Consider the following 26,935-nt stretch of genomic DNA (forward strand, 5'->3'; position numbering starts at 1 on the left):
AAGTTAAAAACTGGAATCTCTGCATTGAATACAGAATCTCAGAAATGTGAGTCTTCGACCATGATCTAAAAGCAGTGACTGATAGCTTTCACGGGGCAAAGGAGAAACACATGATTGTCTTTTCCTTCTCATCCCATCAGATTTTAGCTGTGAATGCCAGAAAGATGTGCCTGAATTCATCTTTTCACTTTTCAGTTTTGTTTGCCCTTTGTTCTACTGTCTGGGGTAGCTTTGCTTAGTTCCAAAGTCATTCCCAGAGTAGGAAGTGAGGAGATGTTCATTTTAGGGACACAGAAAAGTTCCTGGGCTCTCCATTTTCCCAGGACCCTCCTTGACTGCTAAGAGGTGGCTTAGACAGGATGGGAGCTCCAGGTAAGAGGAGGAGGGTGTGTGGAACCAGCTGACCTTGGAGGTCCCCTTGCCCAGGCCAGGCTGAAATTGGACTCTTAAAGGGACAACTCCCTCACCTCTCCTGGCCTGCCAATATTTTTCCAGAATAGTCCCAGCCAAGTGGCTTTACTAGCCTGAACTTACCTAACATTACAGTCCCAGCAGGTTTATTAGGTGTGGGTCACTGTTAATTGGAGAGGAAAATTGGGGGGTTCTGAGTTTATTACTTTTCTGTGAAAGCAGAGGCTGCTCTTAGTTACTTCACAAAGCATCTCCCCCATTTTTCAGTCTGATGACTATCGTCCCACAGAGGTGTGACTGGAGCGCGTCCTTTTTTTACACACCTGTGCTCACGTGAGGAGGATTTCGTCATGTAGTCAGTCAACACTGTACCTGCTTTTGCAAGTGAGACCACATAAAGTGATGGAAATTCACGACTGTTTACTTCTGTCATTATGAATGGATGTTTTGTAGTGAACAAGTTCCATAAAAATCCGCTGTGTTACAGCCAAGAGGTAGAGTCTAATGGCTCTTCCATTGCACAGGCCTGCCAAGCAGTCACCTGCAGCCCTTCCTGGACAGCGTTGGTGGTCTCACCGTCGTGAAGACCGCGTCAGCGCCAGGTGAAAGCCCCACAGTCAGGTGCCTTGTGTTCTGTAGGCTTCTGTTCCAGAGGCGCGGGCTGGGTAATCAGGCCTGGCTTTCGCCTGCCTGGACGGTGGCAGCTTGCCAGCACGTTTCACTGGGTGGTCTTCAACAATGGGAGAGAGTAGGGGTGGGGAGCTCAGCTCTCCTACCCAAAGGGGAACAAGAAGGTTGGCAGCCAATTCCCTGTCACTGAGACACCACAAAGGTCTTGAGTGTGGGTGAAAAGAACGAACAGGTTGCTGAAGGCAGCATTGTGATGGAGTTCATCTTTGTTCTCCTGATTTTACAAAGAGTTACGTGCATGTGGAGATGCTCTCTTAAGAGGGCGAGCATACGTGAGCAGCAGGCGCCCTTCCTTCAGGGCAAGAGGGAAGAATCATTACCCATTCGGGGAATTATCTATGGACCCCAAGGACAGGCTGAGACCGGCAGATCCCAGAGCCAAAGAGATAGCCTTGCCTGCCTCCATCCTCCTTCTGATGAGAACAAGACCTGCCATTTAGTGAGACCTGCTGCACACCAGGGTGCTGTGCTTAGTCCTGTGAGCACTGTCCTGCAACCCCCCAGCAGTCCTGTGAAGATGGGCAGCACGATCCTACTCAGCATATAAGGGAGCTGAAGCCTAAATGACTGTAGGGACCTGTTATGGTCTCACAGCTGGTAACTGGCAGAGCCAAGATTGCACGGCTGGCTGCTAAATCCAAAACTCAGGCTTTGAGAAGGAAAAAAAAAAAGTATCCAGACAATCACTCCCTCTAAGCAGAGCTCCGTTAGCTTAGGAAAACTGTTTCTTTTGCAGCTAACAAAGTACAAGGGGCCAGTGGCGGCCTTTGTGAGACTTGCTTTAAGAGACATGAATTGAAAACCGGGGCCACAAATGGAAGGTCCTGACTGACATGAGGGAAGCCGGGTCCTAAGACCCAGCTGATGTCCAGCTCCTCAGGCAGTGCTGAAAGCTGCTGCTATCTTGGGTCTCTTCTTGGAATGTGTCTCCCGGCTTTTTTTCCCTCTGGGACATCATCTGAACTGGCTGTCTGAGTCTCTACTTCCACTGCAGGTGCCAGCTGAATCCACGGGCTCCTTGGATCTCTGCAAGTCTGATCAAGTAGGTCCTCTGGGCCTCAGTGGGGTGAAGGGGAAAAGGAGTTTTGCCCAGCAGATACTTTTCCTGGTCAGAAGTGGCAGCTTGTGCAGAAAAATACCCTGGGGAAGGAAGTAGCAACTTTGACAGACAGGTAACTGACAGGAGATGGTACCTGCCAGGCAAATACTCACAGACCAGTCAGCAGAAAGAGTTCTACAGGCTGTTACCTGCAGAGCGAAACCAACTCACTCTCCCTACTGGCTTCCTACTGCAGAGCCGGGAGATTCGCCTGTGATGAGCCTGCAGTTGCCCTCTGTTCCTTGTTTTTCTTTAACAAATGTGGAAAACCTGAAGCCAGGATGTTCTGGGGGGGTGTGTGGGTGGGGTGTGTGGGTGTGGGTGTGGGTGTGGGTGTGTGGGTGTGTGGGTGTGTGGGTGTGTGTGTATGTGTGTGTGTAGGTGCGGGGATGGGACTCAGGACACCTGGGTTTAAAATATAATTATGTGACCAACTAGTTGGATAACCAAGAGGAAATCGTGGGAACTCTGAGCCTTTATTACCTCATCTTCACAAGATGCCTTCTTGGGGCACTATAAGGATACAGAGAAATGCACAAAGGAACACTTTTGATGCAGAAGGTTCTACTCACCTCAAAAGCCTCTGGCATCTGTGCTCACCCAAGATGAGTTAGGAGAAAAGACACTTGAGGGCACAGGCAGAGGTCAGAGTCTGGACCAAGGGCTGCGTCTGCTTCGGTGGCTATGTTTATTTTGTTTTCTTTTATTTTTAGTGGAGTATAGTTGATGTAGTATAGCGGACTTCCCTGGTGGCTTAGATGGTAAAGAATCAGCCTGCAATGCAGGAGACCTGAGTTTGACCCCTGGATCAGGAACATCCCCTGGAGAAGGGAATGGCAGCCGACTCTAGTATTCTTTCCTGGAGAATTCCATGGGCTGGTCTGGTGATCATGGAGTCACAAAGCCCCTGGGTTCACAGAGAATTGGGCATGACTGAGCAACTAACACTTCCAACACAATTTTCATAGTTGGTTGGCAATATTAGTTTCAGGTCATAGCAAAGTGAGTTAATTCTTTTCCCATGTTGGCCATTACAAAGTATTAAGTAGAGTTCCCTGTGCTATATAGTAGTTTCTTATTGGGTATCTGTTTTATATATATCTTTAGCTGCTCAGTTGCGTCCAACTCTTTGCGACCCTATGGACTGTAGCCCACCATGCTCCTGTGTCCGTGCGATTCTCCAGGCAAGAATATTGCAGTGGGTAGTCATTCCCTTCTCCAGGGAATCTTTCTGACCCAGAGATAGATCCTGGAACTCCTGTACTGCAGGCAGATTCTTTACCACCTGAGCCACCAGGGAAGCCCGCTTTGTATACAGTAATGTACATGTGTCAATGCCGGCCTCCCAATTTACTCCTTTCCCCTTTGTCCCCTGGTAACCATAAATGTGTTTTCTGTGTCCGTGACTCTACTTCTGGTTTGTAAATAAGCTCATTTGTACTTTTTTTTAAAATAGATTCTACATATAAGTGTATTTGTTTTCTAAGAGTGGGGGCCTGAACTGAAGGCAGTTAGGTTGCCAGACAAGCTGCTTTTCCCTCTCCTGTGGGAAAAGACAGTGAAGGTCTCAGGATCTAGCAGGAGTTGAGAGAAGAAAAGATCTCATGTCAAGAAGATCCTGAGAGAGGAAGGAACAGAGGAGTCTGAGGAGTGTCAGGGGGACCCCGCCTGAGAGAACAGAGGCTTGGAGTGAATCTCATTAGACAAAGGTGCAGAAGAAAGATGGTCTTTGCAGGGGGCAGCAGTGTTTCTGGGGCCACTTCCAGGTTGGAGATTGAGTGGCATCCTGTTTAAGGAGGCGCTTTGCGACCAGACAGGCTCAGGTTTGTACATGACTTTGCCAGTTGCTAGGTGTATAACCCAGGGCTAGTCACCTAAACTCTGAAAACCTAGGTTCTTAAAGTTGTTGCAAAAAGGCAGCAAGATACTGCATATAAAGCACACAAAATGCACTGTGAACATTCATAGAAGGTGGCTGTTAATAAGAAAGGAAAGAAAAACAGATTAGAAGAAGTATTCTTGCTGGATTGGGTGGCTGGGAAGATGAGTAGGTAGAAGACGCACTGATGGAACCCCAGTGGCCCAAGGCTATGTAATGATGAGGGAATGAGAAGATGGTGAAAGTGAGGAGCCCACATTGGGGCGAGGCCCCAGCCCAGAGGTACCTATCTATACCAGTCCTCAGGCCTGGTCACTGAGGAAACAGCTTCCACCCAGCTTCTCCTTTGCCTCTTCCCTGATTCTGCACATTCCATTCTACTGCTTAGGCCCCAAACTTGAGAGTCCCCTTTGACTCTGTTCTTTCTCTCATACTCCACTATAAGTTGGCAAATAATCTTGGCTTTGCTTCTAAGATGTATTTAGAATCCTGCAACTTCACACCATCCTCGTCTTCCATCAACATTTGCTTACCTAGTCTGTTGGGATATCTTCCTAAGTGTTCTCCCTGCCTCACTCACCTCTGACCTCCCTGCCCATAGTCTATCCTTCATAGAAAAGTCAGTGTCAGCTTGCAAAAGAGGAGCCAGGTAAGGTCACTTGTCTGCTCAACACTTTCCGTTGTATTCAGAGAAAACTCCACATACCATCACGCCCTCCACATACCCTAACCCTAGCCTGTTGCATCTGTGACGTGAGGAGCACTGGAGGAATTTGAGAGTGGTTCAGTTCCCCACACATGGGGCCCTGGTGGGAGTTAGGCCCCGTGCTGGGCACAGAGGAAGCAGGCATGGTCTCTGCAGTGGCAGAGTTGACAGCCTGCAAGTGCAAGGAAGAGCAGGTTTGGATGTCTGCCCATGAGGGGGTAGATCTGACTTCATCTTAGTCATTTCTGACTTGGTTCTAGATTTAGAAATTAAGGAAGAGTAAAAATAGGGACCAGTATCCCAAGAGGTCTCATGCTGGCAATAAATGTGCTTGAGAAATTATACTACCGAGATCCCCAGACCCAACATCTATAGCATCTCAGGTTGCTGGGAATGGGCCAGGGCTTCCCCTCCAGATTTTTTTTTTAACTTAAAAAGAAATTAGTAGCCTTAAAAAAAAAAAAAAGCAGTTTAGGTTAATAATAAAAAATTAAGTGAAAATTACAGGGAGTTGCCACATACCCTCAACCGCCACCAATTGCTCCTATTACTAACATCTTACATTGGTGTAATGCATTTGTTACAATTGATGAGTCAGTGTTGACACATCATTATTAAAGTCCATAGTTTACATTGAGACTCATTTTTTTGTTATACAATGTATGGTTTTGACAAATGTGTAATGACCCATGTCCACCATTCTTACAATGTCAGACAGAATAATAGTTTTTCCTGCCTAAAAATCCCCTGTGCTCCACCTCTTTGGCCTTCCTTCCTTTTCTCTCCCAATTGCTGGTAACCACTGCACTTTGTACAGTCTTTGTAGCTTATTTCCAGAATATCATGTAGTTGGCATCACAAGTACATGTAGTCCAGGCTGGCTTCTTTCACTTAGCCATCTCCTTCAGTCATTTTTTAAGCATGGCCTTCTCTGAGCATGCCGCCCCCACCCCATCCATCTGGGGTACAAGGTGCTGAGACCACCTGCGCTGAACCCGGGGGTCTGCAGTGCTGCCGCTCTGTCGTTGCCCATGGAACACGCCTGGCCCTGGCGCTACTAGAGTTCAGCCCAGGCTGGGAAACTGTCAGTTGCTGCCTGTGTTTTGGTTCCACATCTGGAAACATCAGCTGAGCAGACCTTCCGTCCCACTCTTAAGGAGAGAGACGGGAGGAGCCTGCATCAGGCTGTTTGCCTTCCTTCTCAGGAGTTTGTTTTACTTGCTCTGGAGCTTCGGACAAGCTGCGGGGAAGTGACCCTCTGGGGCAAGCAGGGCAGGCCGCACTCCTTCACCCCATATCAGGCGGCCCCACAGCTCCCTCAGCCTCTGAGGGCGCTGCCCCAGCCCCAGTGTGTCTGCCGAGTCCTGAGGGGGATCCAGCACCGGGGCTGGTTTGTGGTCATTCAGGAGGAAGAACGATCCGGCACAAACAGAGCAAAAGCATTTTCCCTGCCAAGAGGTGCTTCATTCTGCAGTCAGCCTCTTTTGAGGCAAACGAAGATTTCTTGGGAGTGTGGTGGCAGGAACCCCAGCTTTCAGTGTCCTCACCAGCCACTTGATAGCAAGGCTCTCTGGGGATGGGGTAATGATGGATTTTATAACAGGGGCAGAGAAAAGGGCTCTTCTAACCCTGCTCCGCCTCAGGACCACAGAGGAAAGGGCACTGCATATGAATGGGGTCAACTGGGCCATCTGGGTGAACCAGGCTGAAAACTGCTAACCAGGCAGTGGTGAATGGAGAGGGAGCCAACCCTGGGGAGCAGGGACTGAAACTTAGACCCCAGCTCTCATTGCTCCCTGGGTGGAGTAAACACAGAGCCACGGCCAGCTGGTACCTTCTCACTCCAAAGGGCACCGGGCAGGTGGCTCAGAATTCAGTACACAGGAAAAAGAAGACACGGCCTCCTTGGAAAGTGAGCTCTCAGACTGTAGAAGCTCCACGCCCGTGACCTCAGTTCTTCCCACCTCTTCCTCTGGCTTGCTCTTTGCCGAGCCCACCCTCCCATCTGCAGCCTGCCATTCAGTGCTCTTCCTACTTGTACCCCGTGGAAGTGGAGACTAATAGTACCTGTCCAAGTTTGTTACCAAGAGGGTGAACGCTATAGTGTAGTGGAGTGTTTCAGTTCAGTTCAGTCGCTCAGTTGTGTCCGACTCTGTGACCCCATGAACTGCAGCACGCCAGGCCTCCCTGTCCATCACCAACTCCTGGAGTTCACTCAGATCACGTCCATTGAGTCAGTGATGCCATCCAGCCATCTCATCCTCTGTCCCCTTCTCCTCCTGCCCCCAATCCCTCATCAGGGGAAAAGCATCAGGGTCTTTTCCAAAGAGTTTAGTGCTCCTCAAACTCTTCAGAGATGAATCTCTACAGACAAACTCTTCTTGCTTTTGTTGTTAGTTTTGGAATCAGGGTGGTGCGCCCTGCCCCTTCTTGTCTTCTGGCTCTCCCTCCAGCGTCTGGAAGGCTGTAACTGATTATTGACCATCGACACATGGGAGGCTTGGCCCTTGTCTCAGTTTGCCTGTGGAGGCTGAGGACAGAAAACTGGTAAACATGTGAGGGTGAGGCCTGTGTTTCCTACCAAATCCAACCTTCACTCCTGAGTCACCCCCTCACACGCTGTCCCTCCGCGAGGTACAGCGAGAGTCCTGATGGGGTATCCCAGACCAGCTTCTGTAGGTGCAGCCAGGCTAGGGGCCTTGTCTGCTAAACCGAAAGATAAATACATGCTCTGACAAAGCATTTGCGGGGTCGGGGGGCTTTTTTCTCCGTGATTTTTTGGTGGAAAAAAAAATCTCAAAAGCACTGAGTTTATAAATATCTTGTGATATTTAAAACACACCCGTTAGTACAAGGATTGGCATTCTGTACTGTGGGGGCCATGCCAGGACCTCCCCATGGCATGGTCCCTGTTAGAGTAGGTTATGCCGGAAGGTATGGTGTGGGCCTCGCCACGTGAGGCTCCAGTGAGTGCTGGTGGAAGGAAGTCTCCAGGGCGGTCTGAGTCCTCTATGGCAGTTTCTCTCCAGAAAGAAGCCTGTGGGAATTAGTGCAGGGTCCCAATTATACTTACCACTACCCTCCTCCCCTCTCTCGACAAAGTCTCCATGGCCGCGGAATAGGGTGGCTCCTGAACTGCTGAGTTCTGCAGCTTTCAAAGTCAGGAGGTAAGAGGACCAGCCTGACCCACCATGATAGGCAGGCAGAACTCATTTTCCCCATACAAGGAGGCTAATCAAAGTGCTGGCACTGATGCCCATGGATGGTCCAGACTGGGAAATGAGAGTGAGGCTTTGTTTCTTTGAAACTCAGTCAAGATAAGGTGTGAGACCCTTCCCCGGGCGGGGGTTCTGACCTGTCTCCCACCCTCTGAAACTCATGATGCCCGCTTCATCCGGCCTCCCTTCAGTCACTGAGGTTTTACACTGAGCTGCTTCTCCAAAGACCCAGCAGTAAAGCTTGCTGAGGGAGAGCAGTGCTATTTGTGCCTCCAGGCATCTTCCACATGGCCCCAAAGACATGTTCTTAACCGTTTAAGAGTGGCCTTTCAATTGATCAGCCAACAGATTATTGAGCACCATGCCTGGGGCCCTTAAGATGCTTAAAACCCAGACTCAATATTTCCCAAGTCCAAGCAAGAGGCCATTGAACTGCATTATCTACCTTCTCTCATTGGAAGATCTCTTGACTCAGAGGGGGTGCTAGATGTCACCGTTATTGCCATCAGGATTATTACTACTTTGGCTTTTGAGATAAGCTGCTGGTTTTATAATCCTTTCCCAAGAAAGGGGTGGGACTTCCTCTCTGGCCCAACACTGGGGAGCCTTTGAAGATCGAAGAGGGGTATACTGCCCTCCATTACTAGAACCTGGATGCTCGTGGAAACCTGCCTGACAGTGCTGTTTGGTTTAATTGAGGTGACATGGGGGATGGCGGGGGAAGGGTGTCCTGGAAGTTGGTGAAGAACTAAGGAGATTTGGGACCATCTTGTTCTAGTCATCCTATAGAGAAAGCAAGTTTTAGTATTATTTAAAAACTCAATACACAAGAGCAGAAAGAAGACAATCATGAACCCCGTGTACCCATTATTCAGATTCAACAATTTTCAAGACAAACAGAAGAGTTTGGGGTTTGTTTTTTTTTTTAATCTCTGTTTTCATTATTCTGCCCTGTGAGCAGATAGGGCAAAAATGAACGCCGCAAGGGTCCCCTTGCCAAAAGCACTGTGTGATCGTCTCCCCATGCCCTCCTAATAAGGCCGTGTAAAGGAAAGAACACCAGTCCAGGGCACTCGGGTTTGAGTCTCAGTAGCTCCAAGCTACCCTGAGATGTTTGTGTGTCTCCTTTACCAGATGCTGAGCTCTTAGAGAAAGCTTGGACTTGATCTTTGGATCCACAGAGCTTAATACTGAATGAGCAGTCAATACATGTTGCCTTGTGTCAGGCAAGGGGTTGTGTGAGTCAGGATGGGTTCCATCCGGACAGTTGTAAGTGATGTGAGTACTTAGTTCACCATTTGGGGAGGAAGGAGGGCAGTTGATGAGTAAAGTGAGTGAAAGTGTTAAGTCAATTGTGTCTGACTGTTTGTGACTCCCATGGACTATAGCCCTCCAGGCTCCTCTGCCTGGATTGTCCAGGCAAGAATACTGGATTGGTTTGCATTCCCTTCTCCAGGATCTTCCCCACCCAGGGACTGAACCTGGGTTTCCTGCCTTGCAGGCAGATTCTTTACCATATGAGCCACCAAGTTGAGTCAGGGGCTGTTATCTGAACCCTGGGGGGTCCTCAATGGGTGAACTATCAGGTGTGATTGTTCTATGGTGCAGGGGCTCCTGGTTTTGCCCAAAAGGAAGAAGTCAGCAGCAAGCGAGAAAGGAGAGAGCTGGATTGGAGCTCTGCCTGGCCCCCAGGTTCAGGCATCTGCAGGCCAGAGTATTGGGGGGTAGGAGTCTAAGATGGCAACTCGAGCTCCAGCCCCGTTTCTCTGGGTGGCCACAAGCAGTCTGCAAGCCGCCTGCACCACCAGGGCCCAGAAGCACTGTTTGATTCATTTGGGAGTTGGCAAGAAGCCGGCCGGTCCAAGCATGAGGACCAGAGTCTGCTTCTGGCCTGTGGAGTGCTGCGCAGCTCAGCTGCTCTGCGGCCCCCTGGGCAGGGGTGGGGTGGTGTGAAATGGGTATTGGAGCCACTAGAGGCGTGACCCTGGGTGTTTACCAACAGGGGCCTCAGGCAGGGTGTTCCAGGGCCCACACAGACCCCAGGGAGGTCTCAAGCCCTGACTTTCATCAGCGACCTACCCCTCCCCTTCCCCGTCTGGTCTTTTTCAGTTTAAACTTCCAGCTCTGTCCTGCCCTCCCATACACGCATGATGTGTATGTGAGTGTTTCAGTTTTTATTCTTGGCAGAAGTTAAGACACAAAATGGATTTGGAAGGAGATGAAACCAGTCTGGGTATATGCCGGGCAGCAGCAGCTTCATTCCTGGAGTGGGAGGACCGCAGATGGGGAGGGGTGGGGTGGGACCCACATCTCTAGGTGGGGGTGGGGAGCTGTCTCCTTCCCGGCAGGGGCCAAACTGAAAATCCATTCCTTGGGGAAGGCTAAGTTGTTAGCCCTTTGGGATGTCAGAAAGCCAGTTCCTGGGGAGCCAAAACCCTCTGGTGCGATCTGGTGTCAAGTGGGTGTGGGACCCCTAGATGGCCCACACCTGTTCCACTTCCTGGTGGTCTGTGAGCCCCTGAGACTGTTCTGCGTTTGTTAAGAGAATGGCATTTCAGGTTTTCATGTGCAAATGCTAACGTGCATATGCTTGGAAAACTGCTAGTCTCCTGCTAACTTCCCTGCCCCCCAAAGTGGGGGTGGCCCCAGCAGAGATGGCTACGGTCCAGGGACCTGTTGGAGTATCTGCTACCATGGAAGTTGTGTTGGCCCCCAAAGTAGATGCTCTTTGCAATGGTGGTCTCCTTTTGGGTTTTTATTTCTGTGGGAGGAGGAGAAAACTAGGAATCTTAAAGTCCAGAAAATATCTGGAGAGATCTGAGAGAAACGATGAGAAAACATTTTATTCATTAAAATATATTAAGATATTCAGTTTGTAGAGTAAAAAAAATTTTTAGCTTTAAAAATGGCAAAAATTTCTCTAAAAATAATACATCAGGGAACATCTTCATACAAAGCTCGCAGTTCCACAGTTTCAACCATGGCGTCCAGTGCACCCGGGGCATTTCTGGAAGCCCTTCATTGTCCCAGTGACCAGCACATCTATGGCAGAGACTCCCAGCAGTTCCCAACCCTGGCTGCACATTACAGTTTCCAGGAGAGAGGTCTGCAAATGCTGACGCTGGGGCCCCACCTCCACAGGTTCTCACTGAATTTGCCCGAGGCGCCACTCAGGCACTGATGTGTTTTAGTGTCCCTGTGTGATTGTTCTACGCAGCCAGCGTTGGGAACCTCCAGTCTTATGGTTATTGTGTAAGAACAGAAGGAAGATGAGAGAGGCCAGATTAAGAAACGGAAGAATTTTATTGTCTCTCGCTACATGCTGGTGCATATTACTTGGATCCAGACTCAGTGGGCTGCTGCCAACTTTTGGACGGGATTGAGGTGCTCAGACCTCAGGACTGACTCAGATGGGGTGGGGGACAGTGCATCTTCAGAAACTGGCTGCAGAGTGCATTGTGGGACCTGTTGAACCAATCCCTCCTGAAACATGGTAGCTAGTGCATGACTCCAACCAGACTGATTTTGGGTTTGTTTTTTTCAGCCCTCCTCAATTTCCTTTTTTGGTTTGCCTGCTTGAGTCTATCAAAGACTCCCAAGACCAGCAGGCAGAGGAAGTAGGTAACCTTGGCTTTGACTCCTTTCCTTGAGCAAGATGCGTAAGGTCTCTAAGCCTCAGTTGCTGCATCTGTAGAATGGGGATGACAATGCTATCTCCTTCACAGAGGTAGATCCCCCTGGTGGCTCAGATGGTACAGAATCTGCCTGCCAATGCAGGAGACACAGGTTCTATCCCTGGGTCATGAAGATCCCCTGGAGAATGAAGTAGCAACGCACTCCAGTATTCTTGCCTGGAGAATTCCATGGACAGAGGAGCCTGGCAGACTACAGTTCATGGGGTCACCAAGAGCCAGACATGACTGAGTAACTAATACTTCCACTTCACAGAGGTAGAGGTTAGACAAGATAATATGTGCACACTGTCTCACACATAGTAACTCAACAAATTATCATATACTCTTTTATGCTAAGTCTGAATGTTTCTTCCAATTCTGAATATTTGCTATAATTTCATATTGTGATAGAACCTGGTGTGTTATGCTCACTAAATCAGGATGAATTTTAATTACGTTTACAAATCAGTTAAATTAGGAAATTAGTGATTTAGCAGGAAAAAAGAAAGGCAATCTTTAAATGTTAATATGCCCTGCATCGTAATTTCAGCAAACTAAGTGTTTGACGGATATTTTATATAACTTACTAAACAAAGTAAATTTCAGGGTTGTGGTGAAGGTTGTTAAAAGAATATTAAATGTATTTTCATTTTTTCCAAAATACTTGTCCATCTTGTGTGGAAGCAACAGAATCCTGGAATTTGGGGAGAGGTTCTTTACAAGCCAGAGGAATTGACTTTAGAAATGGATGCAGGAAACTCTATAGTTGTGATCATGGAGCAAAAAGCAACATCTTATAGCCCAAGGAGTTGTTAGGAAATGAGGTCACAGGCCTAGGGGAAGATAAATTTTCAGTGATGATGTAATAACATTTAGGGACCGTTTTATTTTTAATTTATCTTTTTAATTACAAAAGCGATAACTATGTACCCACTTTGAATGTTTCTGAAGTGTTTAACATGAAAAGTGCAAATCTCCGACTCCTCAGAAACAACTGATGTTAACATTTAAGTGTCTCCTGACCTTATCCTGTGACAACCCAAATAGCTGTACACCACATATTCACATGTGATTTTTAAAAATTATAAACATGGGATGCTGTTTTACAAATTGCTTTTGGGATATTCTCCAGGAACCTCTTAGGCCAACATTTCCCAAAGTGTATTTGATGAAATTCTCCTCACTAATGGTACTCTGAGGAAAAAGAGGAATGTGGTCGAGTCAGTCCAGGCCTGTGGTCAAGTCAGTCCAGGCCTGTGGTTAAGTGAGTTCAGCCTCAGTCCCCTTCTTGATGACTCACGGTGTGTAATAGCATATTAAAGGCTCTGACAAGGCCTGCACTAAAGACGCCTAAGTTGGTTTTCTTAACAGGGTTTCCCTGAATTCTTTTTCTTAGCCCATTTTAACCCATGATAGGTTTTTAGAAGTGCTGTTTCAGGCACTCCTTACCAACCTTCCCTCTACCTCCTCCTGCTCCTCCAACTGCAGCCTCATGGGGTAGGCAGGAAGAAAAAAGCTCATCTGCTCATTTAATTAACAAAACGTGTGCTCCTACTAGGTTCCAAGCGTGCGCTAGACGCTGAGGCTCTGGTAATGTGTAGACTCTGCCCTGGGAGGCTCCAGCACAGCCCTGGTATTAGTCACCCAGGACGGTGCGCACCTGGGCCTGTGGGGCGGCAGCAGGGACCCTCCACAGCTGTGAGCCGGGGAGGAGCGGCTCAGACTCTCCCCACCCCTTCCACCCGACCCTTTGACACGTCGCCCATCCCTCGCCCCCTGCACTTTGTTAGGCTATAAATAGTGGTGCCTGACCCAGCTGGCATGATGCCATGTGTTTGCTTTCTCTGCGTGTGTCAGCCCTGTTCCCAGACCACTGGGCTTCACACGCTGGGGAGAGCTGACGGGCGTTGGGGTCCCACACTTCCAGCAGAAGGCAAGGACAGACAGTTGGACTGGAGCATGCTTCAGGTTTCCAGATTGGTATTTATTTTAAGTTTTAGGTGGTTTAAAAGAGCTTTCTAAGTGAGGAAGATTGGGGGTGGGTGAGGGAATGAATGTGTATATTTAGGGGTCAGAGAGGTGAAGAAAGTCTGTTTGTATGAGGTCAGATAGGAAAAAAGTAAACTGTCATGATGCCAAAGCGTACTTACCAGCTGGAGAGCTGGAGTTGTTTGCTGTGTTAGTGCATGTGCGCACGCGCTCGTGTGTGTGTGTGTGTGTGTATGGCCTGTCCTAGAGGCACTGAGTGTACATGCCCAGAGCAGGGTGCCTGCGAAGCCTGGGAGGCAGGGTCTGGGCCCTGAGGTATTTACCTGTTGTTAAACCTCTTGTGTTGAAATACCAGAAGCGAATCTGCAACAGGGATCAGACTAATGGAAGGCCTTCCTCAGGTAACCCTAAAGGAAGTTACTCAGATTGAATCAGTTGCTGTCATTCATTGAAAAGCTGCTTCGCACCAATTGTTACTCTAGACAGTTTGCTAATGTGATGTTTTTGCTTCAGCATTCTTGTGTGAGAGATTTTATTGTCCCGTGTCAAAACGCCTCCTCCTGAATGTCAGGGTCAGGGTTTCCTGCTTGCAGGAGAGTTTAGGAGAGACACTGCCAGTTTCACAGTACAGCTGGGTCATAGGCCAACTGAAAAGAGGCAGTTTCTGATCCCGTCAGGCCCTGACTTAGCAGTTCAGCCATTTTGCCCTGTGGCTCAGCTTTTCAGTCGAATGCTTCAGGTTTTCTGCCGGCATGCACGAGCTTGTTAAGGGGTGGGGGGCATGTGTGTCTGTGTGTTAGGGATTGATGTGTGAGTGTGTTGGAGTTGGGGCTGGTCTCACCCAGCACTTGGCTTGAATCAGCCCCAGAAGCACACAGGTCAAGAAGTGGCAGCCTGCGTCTCATCACTCTGGGTCACAGAACCTGAGACCAATTTTGAGTCTTGAGGAAGGTACAGGTATGGGGCCTTCGTTGCTAATCATGAGGAAGGGGCATATAAATCAACTGCAGGTGGCTGCTTAGTTGGAATTGGTGGTAATTATGCTGCCTAACAGAGTAAATCGGAGAAGGCAATGGCACCCCACTCCAGTACTCTTGCCTGGAAAATCCCATGGACGGAGGAGCCTGGAAGGCTGCAGTCCATGGGGTCGCACAGAGTGGGACATGACTGAAATGATTTAGCAGCAGCAGCAACAGAGTAAATCAATATTTTCAACACCCGTCAAAGTCCTAAGAAAAAGTTCCCTCTTGACTATGTGACCACACTTTTCTCTCCTCTCTACCATACCCTTTCACTTTTGTGTCTCCAGTTGTTCATTCACTCAGCAGGTCTTTGCTGAATACCTAGTGTTAGACACTGAAGATGTCCCTGTAATAAGACCACCGACATTCCTGATCCCTGAAGGCTTTGGTCCAGTAGCCAGTAAACAGTTAACATGATGGTTCTTCCACCGATAAGTGCAGTGTGACAAGAGCTTCTGGTCCCGCTGCTGCCTGACATAGAGTGGATGCTGGGCACGTGCCTAGCGAAGGGAAGCCAGTTTCCTTAGGTGCCTGCTTCTCCTCACACTCTCTTCCCTCCTCCTCCCAGGACAAATCTCCCAGGACTGTGCTAGGAATGAGCATGGATGATGGGAAGGGGGATTCTTTTAGCACTTGTGAGAAGGACTAAGTTGGAGGACTGACCTGCTGTGCTGTGCTGGGCCTGAGCCTACACGTGTGTGTGTGTGCGTGTGCTCAAGTGTGTGCCACATTTTTTTTTTTTTTTTTGTCGTGACTGATGCCTTTGCTAGTAGTTCTGGTTCTTTGCCTGCACTTTATAAAACCCAGTCTGTCTTTGATCTTTTCTCGAGGCCCTGCTGCATTGAGTAAAGTAGAAAGATGTTGTCAAAGTGAATGCTAACTAGCTTCCAAGTTCTTTAAGGATGGAAAACTGCCTGGTTTTCTCTCCATCCCCTCCACCCTCCATACAGTGCGTGGCACCTAGTGGGTGCTTAGTGTGGTTTTGCTGAACTGACCTGAATCCTGCCTTAAGCCCACCTGGGATTTGTACCTCTTGTCAGGAGTGACTTTGGCGTTGCCAGCTGTTTTATCTGCTCCACTCAACATGAACACTAAGCAGAGCAGCCTTGTCTGTCTTACTCTTCTTTGGAGCCAAATCCTGTTATTTTCTGGATCGTTTGTGAAAAATGCCTTTCCTGTGGTTCTGTGTATGTTACAGACTTGCTCTCAGGTGTATTTCCTGGGATAATATATCCTGTTCTTCCCAGGGTTCCATTGTCTTGGTGGGCACCTTTCAGCGGAATCCATGTTCTGGCCTTCTCTGCAGCTGGCTTATGATAGCAAGGTTTGTGTTCACACACGGCTCACTTGTCCAAAGTCCTTTGTCCTAAGAGATAGGACTTAAGCTGTTAAGATCTGCCGAAGTGCTGTTCGGGTCTGGGACTGGTTTATGTACTGCTGGTGCAGTCTCCTGGAGCTCTAATTAACTCCTTTTACATTGGATCTCACATCAGCCATGTACATCAAAAGCCTTGGAGGCGGATGCTCCTGTTTCCTCTCCAGTCACTGTTAACCATTTTACTTTATTGTTTACTTGTTTGGCTATAGCCTGGGCCATAAGCTGTGATTAGAAACAGGTAGATGCAAAAAGAGCAGGTGGGTTGTTGTGGTTTTGTGCGCTAACTGATGAGGTTGGAGGTGGGCTCCATTCTGGGGCTGGGAGTGAGGGGAGGGTCGCAGAGGGGCTGAGGGTGTGTTTTCCTTTCTGTAAACACTTCTCCATAACTTCTTGTCCCAAATGACCTGCTGTCTGACAGGCATCTTTCCCTTTTCTCTGCAAACAAGTAGAGACACCACAGAGAAATTATCATCATTATCATCATTATCATCATCAAGAAAGTGCAGAGAGAGGGCATAAATGGGGGGATGGCAGGAGAGGTTATTAGCGTAAGTGATATAAATGTTGACTAGTGTTGGGTGGAGATGGAGAGGCTAGAATTGTCTTGCCACAAACTTGGGAATTATAGTACCGTCTGAGGATCTCCCAGCTCATCGGGCTATTGGGAGTTTCTGTGAAGCACTACAGAATGTAAGTGTTACTGCTTTTTTCCAACAAAGAATATTTCTTGAACTTCTAATGCATGTGTTGTAGGGCAGCAACATCACGCCGTTGCTTCGTTGTGTACAGCTTACGAGGATTAATGAGCAAAGAGAACATTGCACATGTGCCTGGAGTTCAAATGCAACATGTCCTTAAGTCTTAAAGGACATTAATCTCAAAGCCCACCAGGTGGCAATGCCACTGTGTGAAATTAGGCCTGCAGTGAGTGGCTTTCAGCAGAAAATACTAAGCAATTTACCCAAAGGCACCCCCCTATCAAGGGTGGAAGTGGCAGAGCTCCTAGCCAAACCCGAGGTTTTTCAGTACCTGATCCTACAGAGTTTCAGTATTGTCACTGAGTAGAGAAGCTCTGTCTGTGATACAAATTTAAGATGAGCCCTAATGCCCTTTTGCGGTAAAGCATCAAGAGGGGTTTTAATAACCTCTCTCCCCATCTCTAAAGGGAACAGTAGCGCTCCCTGGGCTGTGACAGTGATCATGTGTGTGTGCCCTAGCTCTGGGCTGGGCACAGAGTACGTGCTCAGCATATCCAGAGGCCTTACCCACAGCTCTGCTCTCATCTCTCCTACCCTCCCCATGCTTTCTGTTCAGGCCTCAACTTGTCCTCTTTCTCACTTAACAGCTTTCTTTCTCCTTCTCCCATCCCTCTCTGCTTGCCTCCTTCCACACTGGCCTCAAGCTCAGGCCATGTTGACACTGGCTAGATGAAACCCAATCACAGTATCATCCTAGATGAGATTCCATGCAGTTCAGGGGCTACGGGAAGCCTGAAGTTTGAGGCTTAGTTGGGTGTGTGTTCTCCTTATCTCTTCTCCCAAAATAAAAGAAGGCTCTTGAATGAAACCTCAAGAGCATGTGCTGGGGCGCGTGGCCTTCCATAAGGGCTGCCTACTCATCCAAAGGCCATTTGGGTTTGAAAAATAAAGGCCACCATTAAAAGTCATTTCCCAGTAGAAAAACCCCTTGGTTCCACCACTGATAAACGTGTCTCTGCATTCCTTCTATAGGTTCATGGGTCAGATTAATGTTTTTTCTCAATCCCAAATTTCTAATCTGAATAAACCCTTTGGTTCAGCAAACATTGACTGAACCCCTAATGTGCCAAGGCTTTTCTAGGTGCTAGGGTTACTGAGATAAATTGGACACATCCTTGCCTTCGGGAAGTTTATATTCTGGGAAAAGAGACACATCACAGACAGACAAATCCACATATCATCATGGAAATGTTGCAGGAGGTGTGCAAACTGCTGTGGAAGCTGGGATGAGAAATAGTCACTGGAGGCATTATACAGTGATGTGGAGGTCAGTTTTGAAGGATAATGAAGGGAGAAGATGTTTCTGGGAGAAGGAAAGTGAAAAAGCAGCTTGCCCAGGGTTTAGGACTTGTGGGAGGAAGACAAGGGGAAGGTTGACTGCAGCCCAGTTATAACGAGCCTGCAAGGTTGTGTGAAGGAGTTTGAACCTTATTTAGTCATATTTCAAGTTTGGGATGCTATCAAAGTTGTGAGTCTTATTAGCTCATTTGCTTGTTTGTTTTTAACTGAACTCAAAAGGAGCGAAAAATCAGTCCTAATTCCTTCACATTTTCAAATCAACTTTGAAATCAACTTTTATTTGTTTCATATTCCCTTCTAGGCCCCTCACCCAAGTGCTTGAATGCTTTTAACAAAATGAGATCTGTTTTTTCCTTAATATCTTTTAAACATTTTTCATGTTGCTACTTGATCTAATTATCACTTTTAATGGCTGCACAGTAGTCCATCGGTTATTCCACCTTAACTTATTTAAATCAGTATGGTAGACTGAAAAGAGTTTTTAAGAGTCAGCCAGACCTCATTCAAAGCTTAACTCTCTGGTTTGCCATCTGTGTGATCTTGGACAAAATATTAAATCACCCTGAGCTTTAATTTCCTCATTTATAAAATGGTTGTACACCTACTGTACAGGGCCCTTGTGAGAATTATATCAAACCAGGCAAATTATGGATTGTGGCCTATAGGAGGCATTGCTCAGTGAATGAGATGACGTCTGTTTGGTTGAGCTTGATGTTCAAGGAAGGAAGAAGGAAGGTAGGTGACAACGTGGAGGCTTGTTAGTTGGACAGAGGAAAATCAGGGAGCCAGTTTGAGGGCCCTCAGCATGCACTGTCTGATACACAGTAGCTACTAACACATGTGCCTCCTGAGTGCCTGAGTGGTGGGTAGTCTGCGCTGGTATGTGTAGTAAATAGAAGATAGACACTAGATTTAGGAGACTTGGTATAAGACAAAATATAAACACTATTAATAATTTCATATTGGTTATGGTGATAATATTCTGGATATATTGTGTTTAAAAAGAATATAAAATGATTTCTACTTGATTTTTCACTGTGGCCACTAGAAAATTTTAAACGCTGTATGTGGCTTGCATGATGTTTCTCTGGTTGCTCCGACCAGAGTTAGAGTCCCCAGGACCAATCAGATACTGGGGTAGGGAATCGGGGAGTGGTTGGGGGAGCTCGGAGACAAGGATACTCCCAGGTTGAGCAGCTAAGTGGATGGTGAATTGTTACATTGTTTTAGGTAAGACCAGGGAAGAGTAGATGGGTTTGAGTCTGTTTGGAGAAGAAGCAGGGGTGTCCTCTGAGCAGTGAAATGAAAAGTATTGGTCAGGACCAGAGAAGCTGTCCCTGCTTTCCTGAAGAGCTGCCATTCTGGTCTCGCCACATCACACACATCGTGGTGAGATTACTGACCAGAGTGTTCACTGCTGGGAGGGCGGGAAGAGTGTGGCTGCTCTGCTGAGCTCCCCCAGCACTCCAGCACTGATCTGTACCAGAACCCCAGCTGTTCCCACTTGCTCCTTTGTGGTGACCCCCAGGTGTTCCCACACACTTGTCTGTAACACATGCAATGTGTGGAGTCAGAAAAACCAGGAATAGGACTCTGTACAGGAGTCTTCTGTTTCAATAGGAACAGAAGTTGGAGAGGAAGGCTGCTCTGCAGGGAGCGCAAGTGCCCAGGGTCCTGGTCAGCCCTGTGCAGTTGGGTGTGTCTTCACCTACTCTGGTTCAAGGTCTTCAGACCTTTATGGGTCCCTACAGCCATGAAATTAAAAGACACTTACTCCTTGGAAGAAAAGTTATGACTAACCTAGATAGCATATTGAAAAGCAGAGATGTTACTTTGCCAGCAAAGGTCCATCTAGTCAAGGCTATGGTTTTTCCAGTGATCGTGTATGGATGTGAGAGTTGGACTGTGAAGAAGGCTGAGCGCCGAAGAATTGATGCTGTTGAACTGTGGTGTTGGAGAAGATTCTTGAGAGTCCCTTAGACTGCAAGGAGATTCAACCAGTCCATTCTGAAGGAGATCAGCCTTGGGATTTCTTTGGAGGGAATGATGCTGAAGCTTGAAAACTCCAGTACTTTGGCCACCTCATGCGAAGAGTTGACTCATTGGAAAAGACTCTGATGCTGGGAGAGATTGGGGGCAGGAGGAGAAGGGGACGACAGAGGATGAGATGGCTGGATGGCATCACTGACTTGATGGACGTGAGTCTGAGTGAACTCCAGGAGTTCATGATGGACAGGGAGGCCTGGCGTGCTGCGATTCATGGGGTCACAAAGAATCGGAAACAACTGAGAGACTGAACTGAACTGAATTGATGGATTAGATGGATATGATGCTGACACTGACTTCTGGGTAGCATTTCAGAAAACCAAATGCTCTTTAGGTTTTAGAACTAGGAATTGAAAGTGTACCTGGCTCTGGAAATATCCACTGTACCATTTCCTGAAGGGTTGCTGGGATACAGGGCCTTGGAATCAAGATACAAGCAAAGAAAAATGATGAGAACTTTTATATACTCTCCTATAGTCTTGCCCAATTTCACCACCCCACCCCCCACCTGCCCTGGGGGTTGAGCTTAAAAAACCACAGATTTTTGATGGCATTTCGTGGGGAGTAGAATAGAGCAAGCTCGGAGGACAAAAACAAACCACAGCAAGCACTGGCATCTGCCTTGGTTTGACCAGTTTTATCTGACCTAGCCTGCTTGACTTTGGGCAAAGAAGGTGACAGAAGGCCCGTATAGTAGGTGCTAGCATCACTCTGGCAGGGGCATTCCTAGCAAAGGTACAGCAGCATTTTGCCTTTTTTTCTTTTTAAAGCCATTGTTACCCACCCAGACCCTGCTTGTAGCTGTCAGCTGGGTTAGGAGTTTCAAGTTCTTGGTTGGGGCCAGTACACGTCTAGGAGGATGTACATGGTTCATCCCTTCAACCTCCATTTGCTGAGCTCTTCCTGTGTGCCAGACCATGGGATTAAAATTTTAACTGTAGGAGAGATTGTAAAAGTTTTTATAGTCTTTCTTTGGTTTCATTTTCTATCTTGATTCTAAATTTGTGATTTTTCACGCTCACAGAACAAAAGCCTATGTTTCACAACTTACAAAACTGATTCTTTAGGAATTCTGTCAGAGCTTGGGCACCGATTTCATTTTTTCTGAGAAGTTGAAATGAACTCTGTTCTCTCCTTACCATCTCTCCCCTCCTTCCCTTCTCAGCCCTGAGGAAAGATCGCCTCTGGTCTCGGGGAGCCCCAAGTCTCACTTCTGGCCTATAAACTCACGACAAGGCTTCATCTGCTAGACAACCCACTCCATTGACTTGGAGGCCCCATATGCCCTGAGTTTGGCGTGGCAGACCACAAGCAGCACCAGACCAGCCAGGGGAGAAAGTTGGACCCCAGCTTGGCAGGCTGGTGTGTCCTCCTTTACAAACCCCTACAGCGATTTATTTGTAAAGTGGTTTCATCCTATTGCAAAATTTGTGACTTTTTCAAGGCAACTGTGGAGAGCTAGGAATTGACTGCAGGCTTAACAGCTTGGGGAGGTAGGTGTTGCTGACTTGAATGCCCTTAAACTGACTGGGATGGGTGCTGGGGGATAGGTAGGTAGGGGTGGGTACCTAGGCATAGAAAGCTGAATAAGCAGGAAGGAGTCTGTGGTCCGAGGCCCCGGTGGGCCATGCCCACCCACCGCACTGGCTCTCCACATGGGCACGGACTGCGCACACCTGCGACACCACGTGCCCCAGGCCCTGCACAGATGCTGCTCTGCTCTCTGGGGAGCTCCCACTCCTTACGTCTTGCTGCCAAGCCCAGGCCCCATCTCAGCATCACCTCACTTCCTCCCTGCTGCCTTTCTGCCAGTTCAGACCTCTCTAGATTAGAGCTCTCTGGAGACCCAGTCCTTTTAAAAAGGAGAAAGAAAGAAAGAAGGAAAAAGGGAGAAAAAACAGAAAGAATGAAACTAGGCTGAAGAGGCAGTGGTGCCTTGAGCTATCTCACTGCATTACAATGAATATGGACTCTATTAAGCTCCGTTCTGCCTGTTAGTGTTTCCCTGGGCAACACAGCCCCCATATGGCAAGCATGCAGCAGATTAGGGGAGGCCCCTGGGCCTCATTGAAGGCCGGGGGCTTGACTGGCAGTTGAACCCCCTCCACACCTCCCTCTGCTCCTCACACTTGACACTGCCTGTGTTTATCTAAAGCAAGGAGGGGGGGCCATTTGGAAGGTTTTTGTCCTGCTCTGAGAGAAGGGAGAGGAGGCTGGAGGTGTGGGGTGGAGGAGGGGGGCGTTGTAGAAGGCTGCAGAGGTGGGGTGGAAGGGATAGACCAGGAGGAAAGGCCTCATAAATATTCAAGAGGAGCCGTGAATGGAGAGAGAGAAATAAAGCAGATGGAATTCGTGTTAAAGAACAGCACAATCACCCTGTTTTGAGCCCTCCAAAAACAAAAAAAAAGAAAAGGGAATGGCCTTCTAGGAGTGTAGGAGCTGCGTTTATCCAATTAGCAGGGTTGTCAAATTGAATTTATATGGAATAGGGGTGGGGGGAGTGAGAAGCGAGTGTGGAAGAAAGGAAGTGGTTTTCCTTTTCTCTCTCTTTTCCACTTTGGCAATAACATTTGTAGAGTTTTTTTCCCGGTCTTTCTCTCTTTAAAGGTAGATTAAAAAAAAACAAAAACAAAAAAAAAACCAACTCTTTGAGGAAATGAGGCCATTTCAGGAAAAGATATATGTGACAAAGAAAGGAGATCCATTAGTAACTTTTTCCTCATACAGTGGAGGTGGGAGAGGATTAAATTGTCCAGTGGACAAATCAAGAGACCAGACCTTCTCTTTACTTGAAGGCAGAAGTAGCTCTCTGTGAGGGGGATTCCTCCCAGATACTGTGTCCAGACTCTTCCTTTCCCCTTGCCTGGATGGGAAAGGAATCTACCTCCCAGAGAAGAAAGAAGCTCTGTCCATGTTGGTTAGCAGCTTGTTTAAAATTTTGGGTTCAGTGTGAATTGGGATTAGCTAATCTCAAAGTGCCTCTGATTATTTACTTCCCTTCTCAGAACCATCATAGTTGCCTTCTGCCTATAATGTTAATTTCCATCTCTTCTTCCTAGTCGTCTGTGGCATGCTGCTGCTGCTGCTAAGTCACTTCAGTCATGTCCGACTCTGTGCAACCCCATAGAGGGCAGCCCACCAGGCTCCCCTGCCCCTGGGATTCTCCAGGCAAGAACACTGGAGTGGGTTGCCATTTCCTTCTCCAATGCATGAAAGTGAAAAGTGAAAGGGAAGTCGCTCAGTCATGTCATGACCCAATCTCAATTTCTTCCTTGCCCCTTTTCATTCCTTTAGAATGGTCCCCAAAGTAGGGTGCAAACTCCAAAGGGAAATACAAGATATTCCATTAGGGCACTGGAAGAAAATAGTAGAGGTTCTTTTAAAGGTTTATTTCTGTCCGTAGAAGGAATAGGAAAGGCATTCCATTTTTCTGATATTTAGTATCAGGATTAACGATCATGCTTTTAGTCTGTACACTGGGCAGTGATGTGGCGCAGCAGAGATCCTCATTGCTTGGAAGCCGTGACAACAGGGACCTCAGTCCATTAATCATTCACTCCCCAGCTCTCCTGTTCCTCTGTTAAGTGGATTTACAGATTATATTATTTAGTTTTAACTAAATTAACCCTCACAGTCTCTTCAAGTGGCTTAAAGAGACTGCTGCAAAGAAACTAGGTTGAAGAGTATGCTGATAATCCAGGCACTTGCAAACAGGATGAAAACAGCAGAGCTGACCCTTCTCAAGGCACATTAGGAGGTAAAAACAGTAACAGTGGAATCACATCTGATGAGAACTCAACAAATTAACATTCAAGCAGTCCCTTTGAAAGAGATTACATCCATATCATTAATGATGAATCTAATCCTAAATAGGCTTTCTGCCTTAAGGTACTAGCTTAATGATATTATAAGATAGTCGTGATTAACATGTCATTAAAATGCAGTTTCACTTTTCAGTTCAGTCCCTCAGTCGTGTCCGACTCCTTGCGACCCCATGAATCGCAGCACGCCAGGCCTCCCTGTCCATCACCATCTCCCGGAGTTCACTCAGACTCACGTCCATCGAGTCGGTGATGCCATCCAGCCATCTCATCCTCTGTTATCCCCTTCTCCTCCTGCCCCCAATCCTTCCCAGCATCAGGTTCTTTTCCAATGAGTCAACTCTTTACTCTTAAATTTCAGTTTGGTAGTATGTGCATTTTATTTGTAAATAAATATGTGTGTATTAGGGATATTTGCCCAGAATATTTTTCTCATGAGGGAGCAAAATCAGAAAGGTTCGGAGACCACTGTTGAAGGGAGGTGTCTACTTGAGGCACAGACCTCCAAACAGACCCCTCCCACCAGGTTGGCATCACCCTCTGCAGTGCCCTCCAGCTCTTTACATATGCATATCTTAGAAAGCCCAGTTTCAAACCCCCCGTATCCAGAAAAACTTTTCCTGAAGGCCTAAAATTGAAGATGCTTTCCTCCCTCTGATCTCATTTGCCACTTCCCATTTGTGACTAAATTGGTGACCCATTAAGGTTTTGAAGTAAATAATGCTGAAATTGTTAGATGAGAGTAATCTCAAAACTTCAGTGGTTCTATGCAACAATGGTTTATTCTCCTGTCGTAGACTGTGCTGTCTTCTTCCCTCTTGTAGCTATGCTTTCTGAAACATGGGATGTGGTCCATTGGCAATGGAAGGAGGGAGAAGCAGCCCTAACTGTCTTGGCCTGGAAGTAACACAGAACATGCTCACTTACATACACATCAATGGCCGGCACGTGTCTCATGGTCACGCGGCCCTAAGCCAACTGCAGAGCAGGCTGCGAAATGAGCAGTTAATGGATATTTGCACTGATTGACCCATGTTCCAAGCTTTATTTGAAGCTTCTCAGGACAGAATCCATCTTCTAGTACTGCTGCTGCTGCTGCTAAGTCGCTTCAGTCGTGTCCGGCTCTGTGCGACCCCGGAGATGGCAGCCCACCAGGCTCCCCGTCCCTGGGATTCTCCAGGCAAGAACACTGGAGTGGGTTGCCATTTCCTTCTCCAATGCGTGAAGGTGAAGACACTTAGCCGTGTCCGACTCTTAGCCACCCCACAGACTGCAGCCCACCAGGCTCCTCTGTCCAAGGGGCTCGCCAGGCAAGAGTGCTGGGGTGGGCGCCATCGCCTTCTCCCTCTTCTCGTACAGTACCTTGCATTTGCTGTTCTGTCGCTAAGTCACGTCTGACAGTGACCTCATGGACTGTGGCCTGCCAGACTCCTCCTCTGGGCTCCACTGTCTCCCGGAGTTCGCTCAAGTTGATTATAGATGGTCTTCTATAGGATAGCTCATGGTGATATTTTTTTCTTCTCAGGAGTTATAATAATATTGCATTACACATAGTTGTTTTTTTTTTTAAATAGAAAATACATGCACAAACTTTGGATAAAGAATAAGCTAGAAATACATCAGAAGCTGGCTAGAGCATGACTCATACTTAGGACCATCTGACCACTGTTGTTCTTCTCTGTGTGATCTCAGAGTGGTCTGGGTAGATGTTCTGGTTTTGAACTGTATTGCCTAATGTGGTAACCACTAGACCTATTGGTTAATATAAAATTAAAAATTCATTTCTTTAGTCTTCCATTGGCAGGTAAAGAACCCACCTGCCAATGCAGGAGATTTAAGAGACGAGTTTTGATCCCTGGGTGGGGAAGATCCCCTGGAGGAGGGCATAGCAACCCACTCCAGTATTCTTGCCTGGAGAATCCCATGGACAGAGGAGCCTGGCAGACTATAGTCTATGGGGTCGCAAAGAGTCAAATATGACTAAAGTGACTTATTACAGCAAACATTAGCCACACTTTAAGTACTTAATTGCCACAAGTGCCAGTGGCTACTTGTTTGGACAGTACAAATATAGAACATTTTCATCACTGCAGAAAATTCTATTGAAGGCATTCTTGTGAAGAACAATAAGAGGTTGTTCTAGATTGGAATCTAAATGGTAAAAGAATGAAAATGACCACACAAAAAGTTACTGTTGTAGATAATGAGCCAGGTAACATTTTTATGCATAAGGAAGTAAATTAAAAAACATTCTAAATTTGGTTCTAAAAACAGTTTAAAGCAGTTGGTTAATGTAACCCAGAAAGTCTTTGGGAGGCAAGTGTCAGTATAGTAAGAGCGTTGGACTAGGCATCAGGAGACCTGACTTGCAGTCCTGGATCCCTATTCTTAGTTGGGAGATTGTCCATCAGCTTCTCTGCCCCTGGCTTTCCTCATTTAGAACACCGGATACCTGTAGGTGTTCTCCTGAGGTATTATCTTTTCCTCGTGCTTGCGTGTGTGCTAAGTTGCTTCAGTCATGTCTGACTCTTTGCAACCCTAAGGACTGTAGCCCACCAGGCTCCTCTGTCCATGAGATTCTCCAGCCAAGAATACTGGAGTGGGTTGCCATGCCCTTCTCCAGGGGATCTTCCCTACCCAGGGATCGAACCACAAATGTCTCCTGCATTGGCAGGCAGGTTCTTACCACTAGTGCCACCCGGGAAGTCCTACCGTTTCTTCAGGTCCCTCCTAATTTAAAATATTTCCCTTTAGTTACATCTGTGGATAAAAGCTTTTTATGTTAAAAAAAAAAAAAAAGCCCTTTCTTAAATGCTCTTCCTAGATCTGCCTATAGTCACATATGCAGCTGCCTGAGAATTCAGTTCACTTGTTTGCCCAAGATTTCCCCAGTGCCACTCCTCTGTGCACCAGGACCACCCTCCTTCTTGAGACCGAGGGCTGCC

The 26,935-nt window shown here is 47.4% G+C and overlaps 1 protein-coding gene across 15 annotated transcripts in view; it reads left to right on the forward strand.

Annotated features, from left to right (window-relative positions):
• Positions 1-26,935, forward strand: part of BOC (BOC cell adhesion associated, oncogene regulated) — a 273,171-nt gene that overhangs the window by 205,533 nt on the left and 40,703 nt on the right. For 2 of the 15 annotated variants that reach the window (XM_042231448.1, XM_042231463.1), the window contains one exon: positions 2,096-2,143. The exons of the other annotated variants lie outside the window; for them this stretch is intronic. The gene's annotated coding sequence lies outside the window, so the exon portion shown is untranslated. The remainder of the gene's footprint in view (positions 1-2,095; positions 2,144-26,935) is intronic. 15 annotated transcript variants of the gene reach the window in all.

This window comes from Ovis aries, chromosome 1 (genome assembly GCF_016772045.2).
Source record: "Ovis aries strain OAR_USU_Benz2616 breed Rambouillet chromosome 1, ARS-UI_Ramb_v3.0, whole genome shotgun sequence".
In the NCBI taxonomy this organism is placed as follows: Eukaryota; Metazoa; Chordata; class Mammalia; order Artiodactyla; family Bovidae; genus Ovis; species Ovis aries.